Here is an 8,082-nt window from a genome sequence, read left to right as displayed (position 1 = left end):
TATAGCCTATATATAAAATTAAGAATTAAAAATTAATTAATAATTTATTTTTAAACATTTTTAAAACACTCATTTAGTTTCAGCTAGTTGCCGAGGCTACATTTCTCAGTTTCATTGTATGCTGCTGAAGTACTAAAATAAGTAAAACTAAAACTAATAAATAAAAGAAAAATGTTATATACAATTTAAAATAATAATAATATTAAAGTAATAAAACTATATAGACATTTTAAAAATTAAAAGAAAAAGAAAACTGACAAAAACAATAAAATGACTCAAATTAAAGTGACAAAAAATCTAAATCTAATACAAAAACTGAGACCATCAAGATGATACGGTGAGGAGAAGCGACTGTCCTGACTGCTTTTTAACATACAGCAGATAGAGAGATGTGTGTTACAGGGGCACGTGGGTAATGACATCGCCTCACACACGCCGGCCGCTGATTTGAGCTGTGCCCAGTGACCTCTAACCTAAATCTGAGTCCAGACCTGCGTCCGGATTGGCCGAGAGTTGGTAACGGGTCAGATGATGTAACATGATCCCGACACCTCTGAGACCGGGACAACCACACATTCACCATCAGTGTCTATTCACTTCATGTTCCCTTCTAGCATTCAGTGACTACACACACAAGCAAAGTATCTTGGTCTTCTGCTGAGCACTGAAGTTCACGTTTGGTGACCTCTGACCTGTTGGGTTTGAATTTCGTTGCATACGGCTGTAATGTCGCTGACTAGACAACACCAGCGATGCAGCATTACAGTAAGTGACAATAATGAATAGGGGTGGAACGGATCGCAGTTGATCTGTGATCAGTATGGATATCTATGGGTATGCATCTGATTCACAAATTAACTAACTATCATAGAGTTAAAGTTTATCATTTGCACGTGTATTGTCTTGCTAATTTACACTTTCAAGAGAAAAGAGAGAAAAAAACTAACACTTTCAAGCAAAAGAAGAGGTGAAAGAGAACAATTTGGTTATTGGGGGTTTGTCACAACTGGCTGTTGGTCAAGTGTTTCTGAAATCACATCAACGAAATGTGTTGTTTCTGAAACAACACAATGAAAATAAATAAATAAAAAACACCAAATGTTTTCATAAACTTGGAAAAAGAAGCAATTCTAGAGAAGCTTTAGGACTTGAATAAAAGCTCAAATGGTTTAATATTTGAAAGTTGAGTTATTAAAAAAGCCTTAAATATTATTGTTGTAATTTTACAATGAAATAATACAAAGAAAATCTTATTCTGTAATATTTAATTTAGTTAATAAGTTAAAAGTTAGTAAGTTGTTATTTTTATTACTAATATCACCATCATCATATCAAATACGACAATAATAATAAAAATGTGTAAAATACTAATTATTATTGTAGTAGTAATAATAATGATAATGATAATAATAATTACATTGTTATTATTATTATTATTATTATTGTAGTCATTTATATATAAATCACAATTTTGTGGTATATCTAGAGATTTAAACATTGTGAATCGTAAATGACATTTTTTAAATCACAAAAAAATAATAATAAAAATTTATTAATTCAAAAATGCAATTAGAATTTTTTTCCACATTGTGCAACCCTAAATCCTGATGGTTTTAAAAAATAGTAGGCAGTGTGCAGTACATACTGCTCAGTATTCAGTAAGCAGTAAATTTGTAATTGCCAAAATAAATGAAAAAAGGAAATCTCTGATGTGTCCCGTCCCAACTTCCTGTCTAAAGAGGAAATGTGTTAAAACAGGTGGGAAAACTGCGCTTATCAAGCTATTTTGAGTGGCATTTAAAGGCAAAAGCCTTTAACCAAGTTGTTTAAAATATTTTCAAAATAATTAGCATCAATAACAATAAAACAACAGATTCATGGCGACACCGATGGGAGTCTATCAGAGGGAAAGAGAGACATCAGCCGTCTGTGTGTAAGCGAGTGCATAATGTCCTGCTCTACACATGCTGACCTCACATATCCCACAACGCACTGCATGATGAATGAGCACCGCACGAGCTGCTGTCCTCCCATGATCCTCTCTGCTTCACTTCCTCTCTCTCCACCTGCCCAACAGAGTGATTAATGTCTGCTCTGTGCTGCTCGACACAAAGACACATTACACAGACCCCACTCAGAGCTCAGTCTTCTTTTCCAGTGAAAACATTCAGAAATTAACATACATTTATTTGGGAAGGAAAATGATTTAAGATTATAAGTCTTGTTTCTGAGAAATTAATCAAAATGAAGAGAGTTTATGCTTAAAACAAGAACAACTATCTACTAATGGGCTCAGGCGTTTTCTAGTCTATTAGCAGATGTTTCTAAGCATAGACTCACTTCAGTTTGATGCATTTTTCAGAAAACAAGACTTTATGAAGTAATTTTGCAATTGAAGTAAATGGCTCTTGATTTAAGAACCATTTTAATATTTATACTGGAAAACAAAACATATATATGTGTGTATATATACAGTGCCCTCCACTAATATTGGCACCCTTGGTAAATATGAGCAAAGGCGGCTGTGTTTTGATCTTTCATTCAAAAAATTCACAAACATTCTAACCTTTCATTGAAGTAAAAGAATTGAAAGAGGGGAGAAAATGTCATGATGAAATAAATGCTTTCTCTAGTTCATGTTGGCCACAATTATAAAATTATAAAATTAAAAAATAAATTGGCAGCCTCAGACTTTTGGAGCCCTTTGAACATAAATACAGATTATTGGAGTACGTTTTACAATAAAATACCATATAATTCAATGTGCTATTCGCCGTTTTTTTATTGGTAAAATTTACTAGCAATTTCTGAGTGAAATTAGTTTCAAATCACCTTGAGGGCAAACGATTTGAGTGATGACATCATCCAAAATCAGACCCCACTGAACAGATGAAGATTTCAGAGTCAAATTACCCACAATCCATCACTCTCTGCCAAACAACAGCTGCCAACCTGCCTCTCCTCAGGACAGAATAAATAAAGGATTGTAGTTTCCTGACAAACGCCAGTGTTTGTGTTTCTCCGCAGACGGAAGCTCATTATGCAGCAGTGATATTAAGGGTTAAACAGCTCACGGTTACTGAACAGCTCAATGTGCGGATGTAAAATTATGAATTCACAGACAGAGCAGACCTAAAGAAAGAGTTTCAGTATAAACACACATAAATGTTTGATTTATGGGCCGCTTTATCTTAAAAAGAGGCAAAACAATGTAGATTTTTCATGTACTGTTATTAATTAAATTACCAAAAGTCCAAAAATTGTGAAACTGAATAAAAATGAAGCCTAATTTGCACAATGAAGTCAGTTTGTATTTTAATACAGAAAAGTAGATTATGATTTTTCTGATAATTACGATTGCAATTAAAAGCGATTAAAAAAAAAAAAAAGATCCAATTTTGTCCCCGTAATTTTGCGATTATATATCAATGTTGCTACAAATAAACAACAACAATAATCATAATAATAAAAACAACTAATTATTATTATTACTACTACTAAAATAAAAAATATAAAAATTACTAAAGAAAAACAAAATAAGAAACTGCTTTATACTATTGTAATATTTCACTGTAAAATAAAAAATCCAGTCTTTAAAAATATATAATAATAATAATAATAATAATAATAATAATAATTTTACTTTTCAAATGTAAAATGCAGCCTTCATTTCTTCATTTTCTAATCATTTGCATTTTATTTCAATTAATCGTGCAGCCCCAAAGTATCTGATTCAGACTGAATCGTTCAGACTCCGATGCTACTGGAAACACAATCAATCAATCGGCACTTAAACAGACAAATCAACCAATAAACTCCTCACTGCAGCTCTCAAGACCCGGAAAACACACAACAGGCGTCAGTTCAGCTAAAAATAAACTTTACACACACAACAGCTGTGAAGTGGATGGAGTTCATGGGTCATGTGCAAACACACACACACACACACATTCATATTAAAGAGGACACTCACTTAATGGTTTTTAATCTAATCAGTCAAATAGATTTGTAAAAACTGCTGTCTGAAACTACTCATGATTCAATTTGATTAATTTGATTGATCACAACAAACAACCTCAATATGACACTACAAAAGCATACTAAAACCAAACATATGAAGCACTTACAGAACGTTTGGGGGGGAAATGTATCGTTTTTACTGTAATCTCACATGCTGAGATTAGCATCTCATGCACAACGTCTGTGAAAAATAAAGAAACTGGAACTCAAACACTTTGTATCTAGTTCTACGTCTCATCCATGACCATAAAAATTGCTTTTTTATTTTAAATTTAGGACTTCCTTTAATAGGTTATTTCACATCAAATGTTTACATATAGTCATATTACATATAGATAAAATAATAACTGAATTTTCACAAATTCAAAAGTTTACATATACACTTGTCTCCTAAGAAACAGGGTCTTGTTGGTCTTTTTTTTATTATTATTATTGCAGATTCGGCTAAAAAAAAATACGTAAACTTAACTCTCCGTAGCTTTGAAAGCAAGATCCGAGCAAAATAAATCACAACACATGACTGTCGTGTGACTGTGCGCAGTTCATCTAAATCAGGTTTTACACACAGTTCATTTAATTCACCCAAATAAAGCAATTTACCCATCATGTGATACTTTATTCGATCAGAACAAGATTTATAGTACAGTAAACATCAAATGCACTATGATTTACCTCAGGTGACTGCATCTCGCTTATGTTTTCACAGAAAGTAGCCTATATGTAGGCTACACTAAAGTTTCATAAAATGCATAAAATGAGCTAAATGCAAAGACAATGTGCAAAAACACACAACAACAACATCGGCTCCTACATTTAATTCGTCTGTAAACACATCAGAACATCCTAAACACTGAATCATGCCCTATCAACAGGTGCTGATCCCAACACTGGTACAGGATTGTGTCAAAAACACTAACAAATAATACGAACTCAAGCCTGTTGTTTAGTGTCAGAACATGCAGCGGATTTTCATTTACCTGATTCACAGCAGAACCGGGCTGCGTCGCTCCTTCAGCGCTCCTCCGGAGAAACGCTCATCCATCCTGCGACGCCGTTCCGACCGTATTCCGGTAAATCCGCTCCGTTCTGCGTGTATGCGTGCGTCTCGCGCGGCGCACACGAGCAAACCGAGCGACGCCAGCTGAGTGAAACACACGTGCGCCGAACTGACGCGTTCCACGCGCTCGGCGATAGAGGGCGACAGACTCTACGTACACAAACACACAGCGTGTTATTAAAGCGTTAGAGGGCGACGACGAGTGGTCAGAGGACGATAATACAATCTGATGCCAAACTATAACTACATGGTGTGTTGTGTTCAGGTCGTCAAGTGCGCTCTTTGGTCGGGGTTCAGTCGTAATTATGACTTTGTGGTGACCTTCAAGCGTGTTTAATTTGCAAATACGATCTTTCCAACATAACTTGAACGCACTTAGTAAGGTCCCAGCTAACAGAAATATCTTCTCAGAACATTTTGCCAACCTTTTAATTAAGTTATGAAATGTTTTTCAAAACGTCCATGTTTTTTTACGTTTTCTTTTCTTTCTTTTGTTTTTTTTTTTGGTCTTTCGTACGTAAAGGGGTTATTCCATTTGATCATTTTGCAAACATTATGGGAATGTTACTTTTGAATTTTCTCTTTTATATATATATATATATATATAATAAAAACCAGAAAACTAGGAGCTTTCTATTAACATTACTTGCAAAACATTTATTCAGAATTTTGGGAGAACCTTGCCAGAAAGTTAACTTAATGTTATTAATACGTATTATTACCATGTCAATAATGCTTTGTGTGACCAAAACAAAAAGTTACAAACGAAATAAAATGTAGCTGATTGCCAGTGAGTTCAACTAAATACTGTATGTGACTGAATCAATATAGATATGCTTATGTAGGCTATAAGCTGGTAGTCACATTTTTCTCCAGGTAATGTTTATCAATATAGATTTATTGAGTTATGTAGACACAAACCTTAAAACCTTGATGCTGCTGATTATGTCCATACAGTGTCTTTATAGTGGGGGTGACAATGAAAACCAGCCATTATAAATCTTATTCAATGCTTTTTATAGACATTTCTGAATGTATTAAGGAAAACAATTATGAAGCGCAACACAGTAGATGAAATAGCAAACATGTAGGCTAAAAAGCAACATAAAGTTATCAAATTATTATTGTGGCCAACATATATTTTAATTGATCATTTGTCTAAATTTCAACATTCCTTTAAGGCACCAAAAATATAAAGAACTATAGAACTTAAAAGTTCTCATTTGAAAAGAATCAAGTCGTAAAAACCATTTGGGGAAGGTTTTTTTTTTTTCATACACCCAAGTTTGGTTTGGCTGCTTTGCAAATATTCTTATCTTCATATCTATCTGTAAAGTTTCATTAATTCACTCTAAGATTATGTACTTGATGCGTATTTGATGCTTCTGTTTGGCACCAAATAAAGTCAAAGGGCTTATGCCGATCTGTTTTTCTGAGTAATTCATTGGAAACTGATGAGGAAGAACAGAAGAGGAAGCGATGAGGGAAAGTTGAGGCCGGTGATTCACACGTCTGCTGTCAGTATATGAGGATCTGCTGAGGGAAAGTGGAAAGTGAAAGAGTCTGTTTATATCTTCAACAATACTGTGACAGTGATAACAGTGAATGTAAAAGAAATGAGAACATGTGACTGATCACTTTTATAAACATGTCTGTTGTTGTTGCATAAGGGAAAGATTATTTGCTTATATTATGAAGAAAAAATGTGTGTGTTTGTTTGTTTGTTTAGGTGTGTAGTTCTGAATGCAGTTCATCTACTGAACTATACGAGTTACAGAACACAACACACTCTGTTTTTGTGTTTGTGTTTTTATGCTTTTGTGTTTGTGTTTTCCAGTTGTCTTTAAAATTATGAAATGTATTGCTTGTCAAGTTCTTCAGAATTCACTGTGCTCTAACTGTCATGTGACAACAGCAAATCTGAAAAAAGAGAAGAATCTTTCATATTTATTTAAATATACAGTCAATATGGCTTGTATATTATCTCAATTATGGAAAAAAGCATAAGCTGTTTGTACAATAACATATAATAATGTAATAAAATAACAATATAATACAATATGTACTGTAAAAGAAAAAAAATGAAAAAACACAAAATAAAATGTGGCTGACTGACAATGACTTCAACTGAATATGTGACTGGATCAATATATAAAGATGTGCTTAAGTAGGCAGCTAGTCAAATATTTACTCCATGCAATATTTATCAATATAGTTGGTAATTAAGTATCAATAAATATATATTTTTTTTTTTTATCTTTATATTTTAAATCATGTAAAAAGTTCTTTATGCGACCTAAAAAGCTTACACTGTAAAAACAAAAACAAAAAAACAACAACAACAAAAAAAGAAAATGTACTGTACAGTATATTATACAGTGATTTTATGGGCATTTCTGTTAACCCTAAAACACAATGCAATGCAGTGTCAAATTCAAAATACAGGTAAAACACCTGTAAAATTCCCTTATATTCATACAGTCCATTGTGCCCTATTTTTACTGATTTAGAGATGTTATTTAGATCTGTTTTCCCATTTTTCAAACGTGAAAGTGCACTATCCAAACTTCAATTGTTATAATTCATGAACGAAAACATTTTGTAATATGATTTTGATGTATCATTTTCATGGTAATGCAATGTCCAATTTTAAAATGGTTTTCACAGGATGAATTTTGAGAGTTTAAGCTTTTGATTGATATATAATTTCTGATGATTTCTAAAGCGTGATAGGGAAAAAGACAACGAAGAAAGACTTTTTGTGACAAAGGTCAGAACTCATGTTATGATGTAGATTTTTGAGGTGCACTCTTGTCATAAATTAATCTATTACTTTTTCTACATAATTTGTAAAAAAAAAACAAAAAACGGTGGTAACATATCTATAGGAGTCTTAGACCTTTCCAACGGTATATAGTTTGTCATGATTAGATTAGGATTTAATTGTAATATAGTGAAGTAAACTTAGGCGTCCCACAGAGGGGACGGGTGACAGTTAAGAGGTT

The 8,082-nt window shown here is 33.1% G+C and overlaps 1 protein-coding gene across 1 annotated transcript in view; it reads right to left on the bottom strand.

Annotated features, from left to right (window-relative positions):
- Nucleotides 1-5,126, bottom strand: part of LOC107754481 (bifunctional heparan sulfate N-deacetylase/N-sulfotransferase 1-like) — a 36,155-nt gene extending 31,029 nt beyond the window's left edge. Inside the window, exon 1 of the mRNA XM_016570940.1 lies at nt 4,998-5,126. The gene's annotated coding sequence lies outside the window, so the exon portion shown is untranslated. The remainder of the gene's footprint in view (nt 1-4,997) is intronic.
- Between the last annotated feature and the right edge of the window lie 2,956 nt (nt 5,127-8,082).

Source organism: Sinocyclocheilus rhinocerous, unplaced genomic scaffold, assembly GCF_001515625.1.
Source record: "Sinocyclocheilus rhinocerous isolate Xijiao unplaced genomic scaffold, SAMN03320098_v1.1 scaffold50, whole genome shotgun sequence".
Classification (NCBI taxonomy): Eukaryota; Metazoa; Chordata; class Actinopteri; order Cypriniformes; family Cyprinidae; genus Sinocyclocheilus; species Sinocyclocheilus rhinocerous.
This window is presented reverse-complemented; position numbering and strand designations above follow the sequence as displayed.